This window comes from Colletes gigas, unplaced genomic scaffold (genome assembly GCF_013123115.1).
Source record: "Colletes gigas isolate AHSC1104 unplaced genomic scaffold, ASM1312311v1 Colletes_gigas_Sc00016, whole genome shotgun sequence".
Lineage (NCBI taxonomy): Eukaryota > Metazoa > Arthropoda > Insecta > Hymenoptera > Colletidae > Colletes > Colletes gigas.
Genome location: NW_025106645.1, coordinates 5,553,813 through 5,573,789, shown reverse-complemented (window position 1 = coordinate 5,573,789; position 19,977 = coordinate 5,553,813). Strand labels below are relative to the sequence as shown.

Sequence of the window (19,977 nt, the reverse complement as noted above, 5' to 3'; positions counted from 1 at the left end):
ATCGGGATCAAGGGAATGGAAATATTGGTTCGGAGATCTCTATTCTTTTCATGATCCGTCCGAAGACAAATGGGAATATCGCGTAAGAGTATCTGGGATTTGTTTCCCACTGCATACAGTAGAAGGTGTTATTGGTTCGCGACGTCTAGAATTGCATTCGTTTTACGGTACTTTCCGAAAAAGAAAATCGCTGGAGCTTCCATGCGTGCCAAACGAGAATCTCAAACTTTCTACAAGCTCCAAATACAGGAAGAAGAACGATTCGCCCTTTTAAAATTTTTACCCTTCGAAGGACGAAGCGTGCAGAATGAATAGAATTTGTCTTGTAGGTGAGAAGAATACAGCAAATTTTTGATAACTGCGAAAAACACTGGACCAAAGTCTGACACAATGCAAAACTTATTTTTTTTTTTTAATGGAACCTTTATTAATACATTCGTGAGCTTTTTCTGATTAAAATGAGACCAAACACGATATAACTTGCATAAAGTGATAATAATTCATTCTTTTAAAACTCACGAACACGATCTCATACTGTGTCAGAAGTTAAAAAGAAGTTATATCGTGGTTGGTCTTATTTTAATCAGAGAACTTTCACAAATAGATTGGTAAAAGTTTCATTTTAAAGGGGAACAAAAATAAAAAAGTTTCATCTATGCATTATGTACTATGTATACATATATTGTCAGATCAGGTAATACGTTGTGTAAGTAGGAGGGATCACTACCGTTCACTTATCCGTTCGAAGATGATCGCAGTTATCCAAGCATCGCTGTAATACCTTTATCGATTAAATGTTTCATGATTAAATATTGCTGGTTTTCCCGACTTCGGTAACTCCCGACAAAGTTTATGGTACTGTCAGAACAAATAGAAACAAACCGAGAATCTGAAACTTTCTGTAAGCTCCGGGACGGAGGGAAGAGAAAATTCGTTCTTTCAAAATGTTTGCCCGTCGAAGGACGAGGAACGGAGAATGGACCGAGTTTATAGTTTATTTTTTTCGGCAAAGCGGTCTATTATGCGAGTAAAAATGCAGGCAAAGAATCAGCTGTGACGAATGGCGATTGTGCTCGTGCACCCGAGTTTCCTTTCCTGTCGGCCTTGGGCTCCGTTGCCTTGAAACGGATCCTACGAGCGCTCAGATTATCTTGGAACTCGTTTCTGGCAGCATAAAGAGGAGCAACGAAACGGAAGCTGAAGAGGAACACGATACACGGAGAATAAAATATTGACTCGTTAAAAGAGACGACGTTGTACAGCCGGGGAGCCCGATCCCTCGCAGAAATTTTACACGTTCCGTTCGGGTTTTCGCATCGACGGGACTTGTGTAATGCTAATGACGACAGGTACGCAAAAACGTCTCTTGCATAGTCTCGATTCGCTTGCAAGGAAGCCCGGAAGCGCTTTATAGGCTTCGAAAATAATACATACGTACTTTTGTTTTAGCCGCGGTAATTCAAACTTAAGGGGTGAAACCACCCTCCAAAAATGCCAACTCCGAAAACAGTTGGAGATAGATTACAAAATGTTTTAACAAAAATTGAATGGTCTTTGTCATATGAGAAGAAAATGTTTGAGTTGTCGAAAAATTAAAAAAAAAATGCATCCGCCATGTTTGTTGGGAAAGTTGCTATTGTTCATAGAAGAAAAATAATAGCATTTTTTATTCTAAACTCAACCATGTATACAAAATCAGTATACAGTTAACGCAAAAATTCAATTTATATTATACAGACCGTATACAGGCTGCGAAAGAAAAGAAATACGTATGTGAAAAATATGCAATCAAGAAGCTTGTAAAAGAAATTCTTTCTAAATAAAAGAAATTATATTTTTTTCACTATCAAATTGGCTGTTATTTGTATTCTCTATTATAAAACATATATTTCATTAAAGACTGGTAATTTGACTGGACATGGTAGGAATGGGTATATGTAACGATAAATACATAAAGTGTCGATCAGTTTAGTGTTAACAGTATTTGAACAGTCATTTGAACCCAGACGTATGTTCTTATTACTCTTTAAACACTGTCAGTATTTGCTTATGGGAACAAAATTGTACACGGTTACTGTCATCATCGATACCACGTGGTAGTCACCATGTGCATATGTAACAAAGTTTCCTAAATCGATATTGTTGAAACATTGTTGTTATAGTAATTGAATATTTTACCTATAAGCAACAGTCAGGCGACGTTCCAATGCCCATACAGAAATGTGTTGAAAGATTCACGTTTTCGTTTCCACGCATATAATTTCACAATTCACCGGAGGAACGCATCGCTATTTGTAAATCGAAATATTTAATGGAATAGAGGATAGAAATCGCGGAATCCATGACGAAATACACGGTCGTCTCGAACCAGTGAACAGACTAGGTCTATTTGAACATTGCCTCTCCACCAGGGCCAGTAAGGAAAAGGCAGTCAACAGGAGAAGAAAGGGCGACGATGGGAGCAGAGGCGGGGCAAAACACGAGCAACGACGAACAAAAACTCCTCGTCCTCGTCCATGGCGTATTCTCCCGGTGCACACTGGGGGTCATATTCCACCTGCTCTCGGAAGATGCATCCAGTGTTATGTGTCCATTTACATAAGCCACTGTGCGTGTGTACACGAGGTTGTCGCATGCGTCGACGTGTGCACGCTCCTATACGAACGAGCCACGTGTACCTATGCAGCCATCGTTACGTGTACGTTGTCCACCCATGTCCAGCTGTCCAACCAGTGGAAAGAATCGCGGAAAGAATAGAAACGTTCAAGCCGGGACGTAGACGACTCGCGGTAACAAGCAACTTCGTGGAACTGATGAGAGTTTGTTTATTTATTACAAATCGTTAAACGCACGGTGATCGTCTGTCCTTTATTTTCGAGGACAGCTCTTTCGATTTATTTATTTCCTCGAAGCTTAATTTTCTCCTCTTTTTTAAATAATTGCCCCGTTTTTCCTATTTTAAATTTACTGATTGGAATAAAAATTTCGTGCCAGTCATTCTTGTTCGAATATAAATATTTTTAATACGATCTTAACCTTTTTATTTTTTATTCGAATGCACTGCAAATTGAGGGAGTCGCAACGAATCATTTTATTTATTTATAACCTTAATTATGAATGACTAATTAATAGAAGATGTTTTAAAATAATTTTTAATATTCTTTCGTTTTTAAACTAGTCGCCAACAACTCTACCGTTCACCCGTATCGATGCTTTCCGTCAACCACGCTCCTATTAAATTAATTGCGTTACGCGAGACATCGCAATCCTGTCGTTCAATATCGAGAGATGTCGCCCGATCGATTACATAATGAGGTTCAATTACCGGGAGCACTCGACGAACGATGGCTGCATATATCGCTGACACAAAGTCGTTGGTTAATGTTTCATCAATGAAAAAATCGACACCGTTCCACGGTCCCGTTACGCAACCGGCGATAATTCTGTTCGATTTTGCTCGCCGGTCGCGCAAAGTGAATCGAAGACCGCCGCGGAGCCAACCGAAATAGAAAGTCCAGAAGGACATTCGATTCTAATCGACCCGATACGGCTGATAATTTATTCCACGCTCGAACAACTGCACAACTTTCGAGCTAACGACCGCGAGTGCTATCGATCTCCGAATAAACAGGTTCCCTCCTGACCTGGCCGATTGAAAGTCAAATGCGCCGGTAATCGACTGTCGCGACGCGTCCTACGGTGATCGGTGGCGCAATAAGAGAGGACACCCTGTACATACATCGTCGCCAACGTTGGGTTTCCTGTGCAACGACGACGGGCATATGTGGCACACGTTCTCGTGCGCCGCGCGCACGTGACACACGACGACCGTGATTCGACAGCACGCGAGCCCGGTCTGCGATTACGTCCACGGGCAAATGCACCCTGTGCATTTACCGTTTACGCCGATAAACCGCCGTGGCGGGAACGCGAGCGCGTTACGAACGATCCCGAACGGGGATGCAGCGCATCCGGTGATCGTTGAATACACATTATACCGTATTTCGCGCAATACGATGCTGGGGAAATTTAATTAAACGTCCGTACGAATTAGCGACAGCTTTTCGATGCATTCGCAGCGGCGAGTCAATAAGTTAGAAAGCGACGCTGGAACGATTAGTTGATAAATTGGAAACTGGTATTGAATGAGACGCGAACGACCGATTGGAAAATCGATTTGAAAATTTCCTTAAAAATAACAATTTAAGAATTCTGTAAATAAAACACTCGTTATAATTAATTATTAGACTGACTGCACTGCAATGTTACTAGCTTGTGATAAGAATGTCATCGTACGAGTCATACCTCGTATCACCATTATATTTATCTATATTTACATACTAGAGAAGATAGAAATTTATTTTCACACTGTGTCATGATGTACACTTGTTACAGGGATGATTTAAACCCCCAAAATTTGAAGGATGATTCCAGAGGCAAAAATGAGAAGAAAATCAAGAATTTGTTGATCGAGGCTTCGTTTAAAAGTTATTAGCATGATAGATGATTTTGTGACGATAAAGTGGATACATGGACATTGTGCACGTTTGTTACGAAGAGACGTCGACGGAGCAGATTGTAAGTTTCAATCTGTCCGCAAATTAAAATCGTTGATTGGATAAAGGAGGGAGCGATGTTTGATCGAATTTTTCGCCGGCTTTGCGTATCTCGGATTTCGCGCAATTTCCTATCAAAGTGGCCCGGAAAATCACGTTCAAATAGACAATTTCCGAGTTTCCGTGCGACACACGCGCGCGCCCCCGTCGAGTGTTATGCACACTTGATACTCTCGACGAATTCGATTAACGTCGACGACTCGATGAACACGCCAACAGGGACGGAAACGACGCTACTGGTCGTTCCGACAGCCAATCGAAACGTTTTATTTCGCCACGGCGATTTTACACGGCTTCCTTCCGCGGATTGTTTACCCCGGTTATTTCCATCCTTTTGCTTTCCATCAATATGTCTGAAAACGCCGAGCGGCGTATTCTGTAACAATTCTCGTCACGTTGTAATTTAACCGTAAATGGTTATCGCTACGAGCGTTCCGCGTAACAGCGACGTTATTTGAAAGAGCTTATGATGTAAATCACCGCGAACAAATATCGTGGCGCAAATGAGTTTCGTTACGTTTAACTGCACGTTCTATCCTCGGTCGGATGCGAAATTTCAGACGTACGCTACAAATGGCTCCAATAATGTATAATATAGCAAAACAGTCGCACACACCACCTCGATCGCCGGATACTAATCCAATAAAACATATGAAATGAAAAATCGATTACAAAAACGGAATATTAAAAATGAAGCAAAATTGGAAAATACTATTTTATTACGGTGGAATACTATTGTATGTGATGTGACTGAAAAATTAGTTGATAGTACGCAAAAACGAATGCTTGCCATACTTAAAACGAAGGGTGATCCAACCACTTATGTTGTGAAAATAAAAAAGGAAAAGAAATTCTATTACTTCATATTTTTGTGTTCCTGTAGTAAATAATAAATGTGAAAATAAAGATAAAAGACAGCATAAATTAGAATAGTCATTACGTTCATAGGATGGAGAATGAAAAGCCCTTTAAAATGAGTGTTCATTTAACTCGATAGCGTAATTAGTTCCGGAGATATAAGGGTTCAAAGCGTTTGTTTACTTTTCACTGTTTACGTCGCGAGGTCATTGGCCTCACGTGCATAGTGCATAGTAAACATTACGTCACCCAGTCACGACTGTTTCGACTCACGTGCGAGAGAGAGAGGTCCGACTCGACGCGTTAGACGGAGACAGAAACAGTCGAATTTTAAAAATTACCCTTTCATTTAAATTACGATATCTCGAAAACGGAAAGTCAGATCGACATAAAACGAAAATCACTTCAAAGAGGAAACCTTATCGCTTCTAACAATGGCTCAATTATTGATAAAACAATAATAGCTCTGGAAGTATACGCGTCTAAAGTTTTATTACTTTTAATACGCGTTAATAGGCTTTTGTAAGGCTGAAAGTGGGATTTTAAAAATTACCCTTTCGTTTAAATTGCGATATCTCCAAAACGGAAAATCGGATCAACATAATCCGGAAACCATTTCAAAGAGGAAGCTTTAACGTTTCTAACAATGGCTCAATTATTGATAAAACAATAATAGCTTCGAAACTATACGCGCCTAAATTTTTATTACTTTTAATACGCGTTAAAAGGCTTTTGTAAGGCTGAGAATGGAATTTTAAAAATTACCCTCTCATTTTGTGTGTAAAGTTTAACTATTTTTAATACGCGTTGTAAGACTGTTCCAAGACAGTAGAAACTGAAGATTCTTTGGCAAAGAAATATAAATTGTTGAACCAGTCAGGTTCGTATAGAAATATTATCTAATATTACTGCTTTGGTACGAAGATATCGCTTCGGAGAAAAACCAGAGTCGTGATTACGCATGCAATTCGATTCGTGCATATTTAGTTAATGAACTAACGGTCCGTGTTCGATGAACGTGACCGCTGCTAAAAACAATCCGGAGTGTCGTTCGGTGGTCATGATTCCAAATGGCTGGGTCGGATTCCCTTGCATTACACGGTTTCAGTCTTTATGCGGTCGGATTACAGGACGCGGTGCAAGCACAATGTGCTTTCGAACGTGCCGCTGTGAACACGGCCTAATGGAATGCCCGAGATTAACGGGAGCCGCTGTGGCCAGCGAATCATGTCCGTTTTGTTAATCCCCTAACCGAATCCAGATTCTCTTAATGATTTACCGTCGGCAAATGACACTACACTCGCCAGTTAGCGAAAACAAAATCGTTTTGGAAATAATTAATTTATACCAAGTCCGTATTTTAATAGCTTTCTATATGCTGGCTAATTTGGTTGGGTTCTGACCCTGCAACCCTAACCCTAAACTCGAAGAAATATAAAATTTAAAATCACTGTTTAACTTATACTAATCTGCCCCCAACGGACAAACTATTCGATTGTCAAACAATTGCGATATTTTTCTTTGTTAATTTCTGGAATTATTATAATTATTCTAGACTTAACTTAAGCTTATCTAAATCTTATTCAAGCGAACTTCATCATTAAAATATAATACTGTAATTAAGTAAGAATACAGAATCAAGTTTGGTATAAATAAAAAGGTATTAATAAAATTTGTCCATCTACACGAATTTTTTTCTCGAAAGTGCCTAGGATTTTGGGGATATGTCTATTCACCAAAAATGATTGTAATTGACCCCCGCAACAGAAAATAATTTTTTTTAAATGATTTGAAATATTTTAATTCCGTCGAGAAATTTGTCCACTTATTAAATTTTTTCTCGAAGCAGGGCAGAATTTTCAGGGTATGTTTATTCACCAAAAATGAATGCAATTCACCCCCGCAGCCAAAAATAATTTTTTCAGAATGATTTGAAACTTTTCAATTTCGCCGAAAAATTTGCCCACCTTCCTGAATTTTTTTCTCGAAAGTGCGTAGGAATTCGGGAGTGTCTCTATTCACCAAAAATGATTGTAATTGATCCTTGCAACTAAAAATAATTTTTTCAGAACGATTTGAAATTTTTTTTTTCGTCGACAAATTTTCCAGTCGGTATGGAACTTTAAACGTTAATAACTTTTTAACAAAACCACAATCGACAAATTGATATTCTTGATTTTCGTCTTATTTTGGTCTCTAGAATCTCCTATTATAATTTTTCCCAGAGTTGGCCGACCATACTCTGCAACTCATAGAAGGAAATAGAATTCTGAAATTCTTCTTCGAATCGTCTCGTCTACATTTTTTTCCATTCCCGAGCCAAACGACACGGATCCGCGATGGAATAGCAACGAAACGATCGACGCCTCGATCGCGACTCTTTATGGAGCGAGGCCAAACGCTGGAAAACGATACGCCTCGAATGTCGCAGGAAACGCGGAGCGGGTCGACGACGAGGAACGAGGATTATCCACGCCGGTTTCGCGTCCGTCTGGACGGCCCTTAGTCGATGCTGTTTCGAGACAAGCGACAAGTCTAAATGAATCTGTCTCCCGCAAACAATACGTTTCCTCCGCGCGCCGGTATCCACGCGAACAGCACTCGTCTGCGAAGGATTTCTATGGACCAGTTTTCATGAATCCTATCGGCGGCCCGCAGAGTCGGACACGTTTCACAATGCAGTCGCGTCTGCAGCTCGCTTGAAAAACCTTTTTCCACCGACTACAGACACGTTCCCGTGTTTAAACGACTCTTTCATCCAGGGACATTTAAATCGCGGTCAAGCCGGAACATCTGCTCGCGAGGTTCGCTGAAATTAAAACTGTCGATTGGCGGAGAGCTATCCCGCGTCGCGCGCGATCTTCGTTGGAAATCGAACCGTCTCGTTTCCGGGCGAACTCGAACGAAACAAAACGACAAATCGAGAGACAGTAAGGTAAATGTACCCGATAACTGACCGGGGGACAAATAATCTCTCCATACCAGGCAGTCGATGCAAATATTAATTGTAATCGAGGTAACGTGTCAGTTGGGAACGATATTTTGAATAATTAAAAATTATATCCACGTTTCACGCTCGAAACACTGCACCGTTTTCCTCTTTTATCCTCGCTGTAATTCTAATTGCAAATTGTATTATTTGCCAGAGTTTCAAATCAAATTAACATTCTATGCCAGGTTTTGTATTTTCAAAATATTAAATATAATGGTTGCTAACGATTGAATACTTGCTGAAAAAATTTAATGGGAAATATTCAAATTACGGTTCTTCCAGGGTGTTGCAAAAAATAATATAACTTGGAATAAAAGATTGTATAATATTGCACCAGTTATTGGTGCATTTACCCGAAACGTCACCCGACTCGGAAGAATGCAAGTTATTTTTAAGGTCGCCGCGGGTCTTCGCGTTTCGCGAGATTACAAGTTACGACTCCAAATAGGCGAGCAATATTTTTAGAAAACGCTTTGATCACCGCGTGCAAACAGCGCATCGTTCCGCGTCTCGTCGGGTTCGAGAAAAATCTACAGCAGGCACATCTTTGCTTTTTGTAAACGCTCTATAAATACGTAACTCGCGTCGTCGAGCGGTGGCCAATTTTCTAGAGATCTTCCGCGGTTTGCACGAACACCGAGTAAATAAAGAATATCGAGCAGCGGTGAAAACGGGGAAATTTCGCGACGATCAATCAAGGCGATTTTCCGAGACGCGAGATATTTCCGCGCCAACTACGCTACTGGTAATTTGACGTGGAATGATGGAAAACGACGAACGATAATCACCGGAAATAACTAATTTATCGGGATGGAACCGTTTCGGTGGTCGTCGCGGAACGTCGAGCGTCCGATGTGCCCAGTGAAATTCGGAATATCGAAGGAGGAGACCCGTCTCTGGCATCTCTCACCTGCCATTCCGCGGTCTAAAAATACCGAATGCACGTCCCTGCAATCGATCACGGTGCATCGTGCCAGACGACGCCGTTTCGCGAGCCGGGAGCAACTTTTACGAGCGAATCGCTCGCTCGCAAATATGCTCCTTCCTTTTTCTTCGCGCCGTGCAACTTCGTGAAAGCGATTCTTTCCCCGAAGGGAGGTAAAAGTTCCGACAAACAACTTGAAACGAAGCGACACTTCGCTGGATTTCGATATAAAAACGTTCCACGCGCGGCGTTCCGTTCGATTACATATGGACAACCACGGGAAACACGAAGAAGTTGGCAAAATTATCAACTTACTTTCCCTTAACTGAAACCGATGAATTCGAACAGATTTTATTTCTTCGTTGCACGTTAAAAATATGTTTCTTCAAAGATAACGTATTATATTTAACTATAAGAGAATTGTACTGTAAATTTATGCCATGCTGTAATTTTATTCGATGTTAATTCACGTGGAAAAGTGTTGAATGTGAAAATAAGCAGTCGCGAGGTGTTAGGCCAACCCTGGGAAAAATTTTAATGGAAGATTCTGGAGGCTAAAATAAGACGAAAATCAAGAATACCAATTTGTTGATGGAGGCTTCGTTAAAAAGTTATTAAAGTTTGAAGTTGCACCTGTAGAACCACTATCGCGCGTACGCAGCTGTTCTACAGGCGGAACTTTAAACATTAATATCTTCTTAACGAAGCTTCAAGTAACAAATTGGTATTCTTGATTTTCGTCTCATTTTGGCCTCTAGAATCTTTCATTAAAAAATTTGTGTCAGCGTGATTTAAATGGTTAATAGTGTATACAAAATTCTTATAAACATAGTATACAAATTTTTGTTGTTGATAGGATTAAAAGACAGCTACTATTTAATAAGAAATAATAAGAAATGTACTAAAAAAATATTTTCGTATAGTTTAAGAGGATTCGTGTTCCTGAAAGTCTAGTGCAATGGAATCTTTGATACTTTAGGGAAAAAATTAAAAAGGTAACTTTAATTTTAAGCCTGTTACACGAGAATTACCCCTTAAGTCAGCGTATGTACCAATCGTAAGCGTAAATTACCAAATTATGAAAAAAATGTTACGTCAAATCGGTCATTTCCTATGCAACGATTTAATATCTTTCCGTGAAACTGTTGCTACGATACTAATTCGACGGTGTTACGCTGCGAACAATGGGCAAGAGAGATTCGAGAGAACGGTGGAACGTCCATTTCCAGACAATTGCAGCTCGATTGCCAGACACGAATTAGCGGCTCGCGTGCATCTAATGGTCAAGAAAGCTTTCCACGCACGGAAAATACCAATCCAGGGTGGTCTGCACGCACGTGGCGGCTTTCAGAAAAATCAGATAACAGCCGCATGAATTACCCGCCACGGACGACATTATGAATCACGCGAGAAAATTGCTTCTGGTGCCCGCGACATTAACGCGTCTCCGGATGATTTAATGCCGCTTCGATCAATTTACTCGGCGATCATCGCGCCGGTGAGCATTGCGTCGGTTTCGATCCTTAGCAGGAAACCGGACGAAGGAAATAAAATCCTCGTGTCTATAAGAACGTCTGTCGAGACGTAATTTAAACACCGGATACGTGCTCGAGTTGCATGGACGTCTCTCTCTCGCTCTATCCCTTCTATGATCGCAATTTCTCGATTATGAAAAAGAATTCTAAAGCCGACTGCACAGGTTCTGGCCTGCACAACGTGTAGGTCGAAATTGGGCAGTTATTTTTACCTGTCCAGGCGGTAGACAGTGCAGTGATTGGCCCTTTAACACTAGAACTACCAAAATGGTTAAAATGACCCATTCGTAATTTCTGATGTATTCTGATGTATTTTAATTTCTTTGGTACAAATAAGTTAAAGGGGTATTTTAGTCTAGAATTTTATTTTTTCGATCCTTTTAGTTTCTAAATATACCATGATATCAATTTTTAATCTATTATATTTTTTTAGAACTATCAGTGTTGATTTTATTTTCAAACTTGCTAAATTAAAATTAATATTTCATGATTTGATTGGCACCCTTCCTTACATGTGTGTAATAATTATTGATTAAATTCGAGTATTTACAACCATCATATATAAACTTAATTTTTGTATCAAAACTAAACCATTTAATAACACCACATTTTTGTAACATAGAAACGCGTAGCTTTTTGTTTCCGAACGATTGCAGGTAAAAAGCTTTCGCGTTTATATTGTCTACAAACACCCTTTTCAAATTGACCATTGTGCACATTTTGTAAATACAGAGTATCGAAATTAACTTTCATCGTTGTCCAAATATTTCCGTAATCGATCGTAGGTGGAGTAACAATCCGCTAACCGACACGATGCGAATCGATTTGCTCGCCAGTTCGAAAATTCGTTTCGCTTCGATCCAGCAAACGCGCACGCGAGTCGACAGAGTCCGAACAACGACGACCAGTTTCTCGTTACAAGCTTTCGTAACAGATTTAGGCGTTGTGCCCGGCGCTTATAAACATTAGACGGGACCCGTGAATTATAGTCGGTTGCGATAACTCGTCGAGCGACGGTTTTATCGCGCTTTACGATTCCCGTAAAATAACCCGCGGGCGTATTAAACGCGTGTAAATATTCTAAGCGTGGCGCATGGAACGCGCGGATACATTGCCGTGCTTTCGTTAGCGACCAGCTTCCGGATCCAAACGATAAATTCTCCAACAACGCGAATTTCTCAACGACGCTGGTCAAAACCGCGAGCCTGAAATATATCGCTTCGACGGCGATAAAAAGACAACGCTATAAACGAGTACACTGTCGCGTGGTTCTCCTGGATGCAACAATCGCAGAAGAGACGTTAGTTCCCCAGGAAGCGAGAGTTGAAAAAGGCTCGAGAACGGCAAACAATTTTTACTGTACGACATTTCTTATCGCCCAGCCATCGTTCTTTTGTTTACTCGGGGACGTGCGTTTTCGACCCCTCGAAAGAAAAACCAACCCTCGGAGGATCGCGTTGCAACGTTTCACGAGTATTATCGCGAAGTTCGTCCCCGTGGACGCCGTAAATCTTCACCGGCGTAGAGGACACCCCCGTTGGAGAGGAACGGATCACAGCGGGAGCCACTATGTCGGGACTTTCTGTCTTTGCTGAGGACGTCACGTACAAATTCTTACGTTCCATCGAATTCAGCTAGAAGCACTTTCTATCGAGCCAATTCCGTCCGCTTTGTTCGCGAGCGCGGATACAGCGTTGTTTTTTCCCCGCTGCTCGCCGGTAGGAACTAAATCATCCCCGATATCAATTTCGACCGAGGACATCTGGACGAAACGAATTTCCTTCCCGACGGCGCATAGCGGGAGCAGAATTTGTTCCTGGCGAGACAGATAGAACGGATTGATTTGTCAGTGACGAGTACACGCGACGAAAATATTCGATAAATAAAAATGGGACAAATATGGGAGGTTACCCGGGGGTCTATGGCGATACAAAAGGACAAATGAGAATAACGGCAATGGGGAGAATATGATTTATCAGCGACTGTAGTAATGTATTCATTTATTATTTTGATCGTTCGATGTGCAATTGTTTCCACCTTCTTCTTCTTTAAACTGTTATAATAGTAAATTAATAATACAGGTTTATAATAATACTTCCAGCCACTGTTGGGATTTTTGTTTCATCTTTTTAAAATTCTACTAAAAAATAATTCAGATCAGATCCGTTTTCGTTATTTATTACTTGGAATCTGTTTTATACTAATTCGAATCCAAAAACCTAACTAATAGATCTGCCCTTCATTTTCCTTTGAACAACATGATCACCATACATCCATTCTCTGACAACTAAGAAACTTGTAAGCGTGGCTCAGAAATGACCCGAGTGTATTTTAGATACACGTGAAATAAAGATTTCTAATCTTCTAAAATTTGTTAAGAAACACACGTAAGTTTTCGGTTACTTCGTCTATCCAACTTTTTTCAAATATTTTCGAGAGAGCAAAAAACAAAGATGCAGCATACAATAATGAAAATGAAAACTTTATTTTATTGCTTATTTAATGAAATATAGTCGATTCGACGTAACATAAAATTTCTATTTTGTTAGTTTCGTGACCTGAACCACTTTCGTAATAACTGACTCATATATTCACAGATCCACCCCCTGAAATATGGATATGCATTTACGAATCATCCTGCATAAATCCTCGATAAAATTGCGTAACATGTACTTTTTAGTCTCGTGTTTTGCTCGAGAATTATTTTAGTCGCGACAAAATTATCGAACGATCGAAACCGACGAAGCGTTCACCGAGATGCTGATTGTTCACCGTATCGGGAGACGTCTCGTGACCGGTCCCATCTTCCACGATGTCGCCCCGACGCAACGAAATCGAGATTCGCACGAACGAACCGAACCGTCCGACTCGTCCACCGGCTTACATCGCTGTGGGCAACAGAGAAACCGGGCGTCACGCGACGATCGTCAACAAGTTGGAAATTGGTACCGTCAGGTAGACCAGCGGCTAGCGCGTTGGCTTCCATCTCTTACGGGACATGAAACGGTTCCCGGTCTTTCGTGTCCAACCCCGTTGATCCTCGTCCCGAGAACGCTGCTCCTGCAACGACTCGTTACGAATCTATAAATACGCTCGATATCTCCCCGTTCCCTAACGATCGTGCTTTCCCGATGATTTTTAGCGTCGAAAGACGTCTGGTTGCCTCCGTTCGTGCTCGAGTTCACGGAGATCCGTGTAATAACGCTTATACCGGAGACTTTAGATGACGGGTGAGCACTCCAACTACTCGGAAGATGCAAATAAGCTACTCGAATATATCCGAGCTACACAATCCCTTCGGGTACAGAGACTGAACTCCAAAATTATTAGTGAACTGTACAGTGCTAGATATACAGGGTGTTCGAGGACCCCTGGGAAAAATTTTAATGGGGGATTCTAGAGGCCAAAATAAGACGAAAATCAAGAATACCAATTTGTTGATTGAAGCTTCGTTAAATAGTTATTAACAAAATTATTAATAAAATTTATCCACCTACACGAATTTTTTTCTCAAAACTGAATAGGATTTCGGAGGTATGTCTATTGACCAAAAATGATTGCAATTGAACTCTGCAATCGAAAATAATTTTTTAAGAACGATTTGAAATTTTTTTTTTCGCTGAAAAATTTAGGCACCTGCCCCCTGTCGATTTTTCTTAAAAATTCGTTTTTCCTTTTTAATAAATTTATTTGACGCGCTACGAAAAAATTGTTTAGTACTTTTTTGTAGGTACCTATAAGCTCTACTTCCCCCTAAAATTTTATTGAAATATATTCGTTATTGTAGGAGTTATGGCCGTTTGAAAATTGGACCATTTTTATGGGGTTGTTCTCACTTTACGGGGTCAAGGAACAACTTCTTCAATATTGTTAGAATTTCTACATATTCTCCACCAAAATACGCGTCTTTTGCCTTTTCAAACATTAAAATCCTTCAATCCGTTTAGAAGTTATGACGATTTAAAGATTCACATGAAAATTCGGGCAAATATGACTTGTACGTAAGTACATACATACGTAAATAATAAATATTTTCAAACAAATCTGTCCTGCTTATTAATCATTGTATCAATAATTAAAATGTCCATGTTTGTTCGATAATCGAAGTATTCGAGTACCTGCTCCAAGTATCTCCTATTTGAATTTGAAGAAAAAAATTCGTGTCTCCTTTAACAAAATACCTTCCATCATGAAAACTGACAATTGCCAGTAAAATAACAAAAGATGAAAAATACATTTTTGTATGTGTTTTTAGGCGAAAAAATAAATAAAAAATTATTCGATTTTATAACAGAACTGGTAAATTTTAAAGTTTCAGTAAATGTTATTTAGTCGATGTCTCTATTAATTTCTGAGAAAATAGATTGGAACGTTCTATTTGGACCAGTGGTACGTGTATATATATAACAAATAACCACTGCATATTTTTACGTCTAATTGGCCGAAGAAATATGTTTTCCAACAATTTCAGAACGTTCTCCAAACGTATAAATAATGAAACATTTTTCTAGAAAATTAGCAATTTAAAGTATGCTAAACAGACCAATTATAATATCCAATATATTCTATCACTGTAACGAGATGCAAGTGAAAATAGAAATCCTGTGAAAATCGTTAACAATCCATAAGTGTATTGTGTATAATTTACTTGTGGAATATATTTAAAACCCTCATGCTTAAAAGTCTCCCCATAAATGTTTATTTTAAAAATGAACAATCGGTGTAAAATTGCCTAAAAACTGAGGATTCAAAGAGGCTTTACAATTATTTCGATAACATCAAAATCTTTCAACGAAATGTGAAAGAGAGTATTAAATCACAATTTTGATTTTAATGATGGAAAAGTAATGGATGTAAAAAGGAGTGCTGAAAATAGAATACGATAAAACGTCAATTCAACGAATAAAATTTTATGTTCCTATGTCGATAGATAATTTCTTCAAGGCTGTTATCTCAATCAATATCACGCCAATACAGTATTAAGATAAATATCAAAGGCGATGAGTCGAATCAATCCACTTTTTAATCAAATAAATAATACAATTTCTCGTTGTTAACAAATAACAAATTTTCTGAATGATTTATTTTAATCCTATTTTTTCACATAGAAAAATAGTTTCCTAACAAATTAAATTTCTCGTAACGTATTTCGGAAATGTCTAACAACTCCTACTATTCCTACTGATTTTAAAAATATAAATTTCTACATTTTTCGAACTATAAATTGGGTCTGTCAATCGATAGAAGTGATCACAATTACGACTTAATTTCGAATCACCTGTTTCACCATTCTCTGGAAATATGTAGATCGACTATTTTTTTAAACAATTGATGGTCGAATGTCTGCCCTTTCTCTCCTGAGACTGGTTGATTGCAACGCGTGCAATGCGAATTCGCAATTTCAGAACTGACATTTCAAACGTTGATGCAATAATGCACTCGTGTACTATTTCTAATAATTTATGTAATAACGTGGACTTTCTTTGCTATTCTAAATAATTAGCTCAATTTATTTACACGTGCAATCATTCTCTATTTATGCACTGTATTCTTCGTTACTACTTTGCTTCTCTACTTTATTATTCCTGCTTTTGATGTCAAATTCTTTAAATACACTAAACGTAAATATAGTAAACTCCTGACTGTTATACTCTTCGTAATAATATCATATTCGTTTCTTAACAGGTTCGCGAACATGAATGCTAAAACATTCAAATTCATAAGCCATATTACCATGCATTCAATTCTGCATAGTTTCTATTTTTTTAAATTTCTATGCATTTTAATATAATGACTAAAGAATAAATCACCCATCCATTATTGCAGCTCATTAAAATTTTTACTGTCCGCGAACGTGTTAAAATTAAATATTTAAAGGCGAATTTAATTTTATTTAGCACGTCGAACTTTCACTAATTTAACGCGACTATAATTATGTATTAACGATTCTTAAAACAAATGTCCCTATTTGTAGAGGCGTTCGTGTATTAAAAAATCGTGAGGCAGACTTCCGTGAAATCCGTGTTTCCACGGGTTTCGCGACCCGTGAATCTAAAAATATACCGGGCGAAGAAAGTTCGCGCCGCTGTATTATCGATTGCAATTAAGGCAAATGATGCGAGCCACGGGAAACATTCGTGCCCGCGGTCGATATCGCGCGAGGCGGTTCGCGATGCTTTGTTAGGACCGTTTCGATCGAACTGGCGAAAAATGCGTGGTTTCGTATGAAATCTATCGAGTCGAAACAGTGTATGGCATCGATGACTCAAGGGTATAAACCGTAATGCCATCACTATCTTTTACGCTCTTGCCAGATTTGGCTGGCGAACCGGCGAAAGTCGTCGCATGATAGGGCGAGGGTGAGCCGGGAATAATAAAACGAGGACACGTTCTTTCGTTCCGACGCAAAACGTTCCCCGCGATCTAACAACTTTTTCTATTTCACACAGCTTTTCTCGATTCTTAATCATCCACTTGCCTCCAACTTCGTCGACGGACCTTGAACTTCTCGAACTTAAATATCGTCAAATAGTCGCGACTACTTGAGAATTATAAATAAGGAACCAAACGTTAGAAATCACAAATTACCTGTCAGGACAAATCCGCCCCAGTTGTTCACGCACCGAGCACGCACCCCCGACGAAAGCACAGACGAAGGTTACGCTCCACGGAGGGTGCAGTGTTCCCGTAACGGGGTGCACGTATACACGTCTTCGGGGACAGTCGCGCGTCGACTGAAAGCTCCCTTACGGGAAACGAATTCGCATAGGAACGACAACGGCGGCGCCACGACACAACCCCTTGCCAGCCAGCCAACCAACCAGCCGACGAACCATCCGGCTAGCCGACCAGCCAGTGGTTCTCTCTCCCCGCAGTGTCGTCGCAACCCCCGTACCGCCTGAGCGATCCACCCCCACCGCTGGTGGCTCGAAAACCACGCGGAGAGGGGTTGCGTGTATCGCCACGCGCCCGACAAACTGGAGGGGGTGTCTGCTGGTGGAATTACTTCGCCTGGCAAAAACTCTAACCCCGTCTTTCTCTCGCACGGAAGGGTGGAAGAGTTTAGGAATATGACGAGCGCGGAGAGAGGAATCCGGGGGTGTCAGGGGCCGATGTACCCCGATTCGAAGGTCGCCGGGCACAAAGGAGAGAAAATTGGAATTTAGGGTTGTCTCTGGGAAGGACGTGAACTCCACGACTACGATTTTAATGTACTTTTGAAGAATTATAATGATCTTTTTGGTACATATCTAAAATATTAGATGTAGATATTTAACACTTTTTAAGATATAAATAATTAATTTGGTGCTGTTATAAGTTCTGTATAATCTCTCGACTATTCGCATGATGTATTGTTAAATTTAATATTAGATCGTCATGTATATTAGTGCTGAGTTTTATATTACAATACCAGAAACTTATTTTGGTAAAATTACGTGCTCAATTTCCAAATCATATGTGTTTTGTAACCCTAAAATACATTATAAAGTGAAATTTATTCATGTTCCATAATAAATTTGCATCGTTTTCACTCTACAAACAAGTATCGAGTTACTTTTGCCCTAAAGCTAATAGTTCCATCTAATAGTTCGAGAGATGTATAACACTTTGCAGTGAAACAATTTAATAAACAATAAAGTGCTGTAACTCTTAAAATGTTCGGTATAGGGTATAAGTGTGTTAATACTCTTTTGTAGAGATTAGAAAACTGCACCGGATAGCGTAATCAAAATAATAAAATTCTATTTTTCTTAAAACTGCAATTGCATTTCCTAGATGCATCGATGCAACTGCATTCCTTTTTTAAACAGAAACTCTATGACTGTGGTAGCACTATTCGCTCTAGTTTTTCAAGCTCTACAAAATAGTATTACGTTACATATGCCATAAAACTAATAGTTCAAGAGTTATGGCATATTTTAGGTGAAATAATTTAAATAGTATACTTTAAAGTGCTATAACTTTTAAACAGTTAGATATAGGGCATAAGTGTATTCCTACTCTTTTGTAGAAATTAGAAAACTGGACCAAATAGCGTGATCAAAATTATAAAATTCTATTTTTCTTAAAGGTGCAATTGCAGTTCCTAGATGCACCGATGCAACTGCATTCCTTTCTTAAAATTAAACTCTATGACTGCGATAGCACTGTCCGATTGGATTTTTTAAGCTCTACAAAATAGTATTACAGTACTTATGTCATAAACCTAATAGTTCAAGAGTTATGGCAATTTTAGTTGAAATTATTTAAATAGCATACTTTAAAGTGCTATAACTTTTAAACAGTTAGCTATAAGACACAAATGTATTCCAACTCTTTCGTAAAGATTAAAAAACTGCACCGGATAGCGCAATCAAAATTGTTAAATTCTATTTTTCTTAAAAGTGCAATTGCATTTCCTAGATGCACCGATGCAACTGCATTCTTTTTAAAAATGAAACTCTATGACTGCGATAGCACTGTTCGATTTGGTTTTTTAAGCTCTACAAAATAGTATTATAGTACTTATGTCATAAACCTAATAGTTCAAGAGTTATGGCATATTTTAGGTGAAATAATTTAAATAGTATACTTTAAAGTGCTATAACTTTTAAACAGTTAGATATAGGGCATAAGTGTATTCCTACTCTTTTGTAGAAATTAGAAAACTGGACCAAATAGCGTGATCAAAATTATAAAATTCTATTTTTTTTTTTAAGTGCAATTGCATTTTTTAGATGCACCGATGCAACTGCATTCTTTTTTAAAATGAAACTCTATGACTGCGATAGTTATCTTGTAAGCACCCCTATTATTATTTAATGACGTAGTAATAAATTTGGTAAATTAACCAAAGTAAAAATTCTTGTCTTTTGAAATACTTTTTATCTTTCTTGAAGATTACAAGGACGGATCGTAGAGCTCCTGATACAAACGTAAGATGGACGAGTTCTGGAGGGATTTCAGAACCTAGGAAGGCCGACGCACTCCATTACGAAGGACGTGGCGACGGCGGCGGCGGCGGAGATAAATTGGGATTTCGGGATTGTTACTGATTCCTAGACGAGGTGA

At 39.2% G+C, this 19,977-nt stretch overlaps 2 protein-coding genes across 4 annotated transcripts in view; both read right to left on the bottom strand.

Annotated features, from left to right (window-relative positions):
* The window catches only part of LOC122400280, a 249,626-nt gene extending 231,991 nt beyond the window's left edge, over window positions 1-17,635 (bottom strand). Inside the window, exon 1 of the mRNA XM_043401650.1 lies at window positions 17,515-17,635. The gene's annotated coding sequence lies outside the window, so the exon portion shown is untranslated. The remainder of the gene's footprint in view (window positions 1-17,514) is intronic.
* Window positions 1-19,977, bottom strand: part of LOC122400283 (serine/threonine-protein kinase 25-like) — a 186,159-nt gene that overhangs the window by 129,081 nt on the left and 37,101 nt on the right. The gene's annotated exons all lie outside the window — the stretch shown is intronic.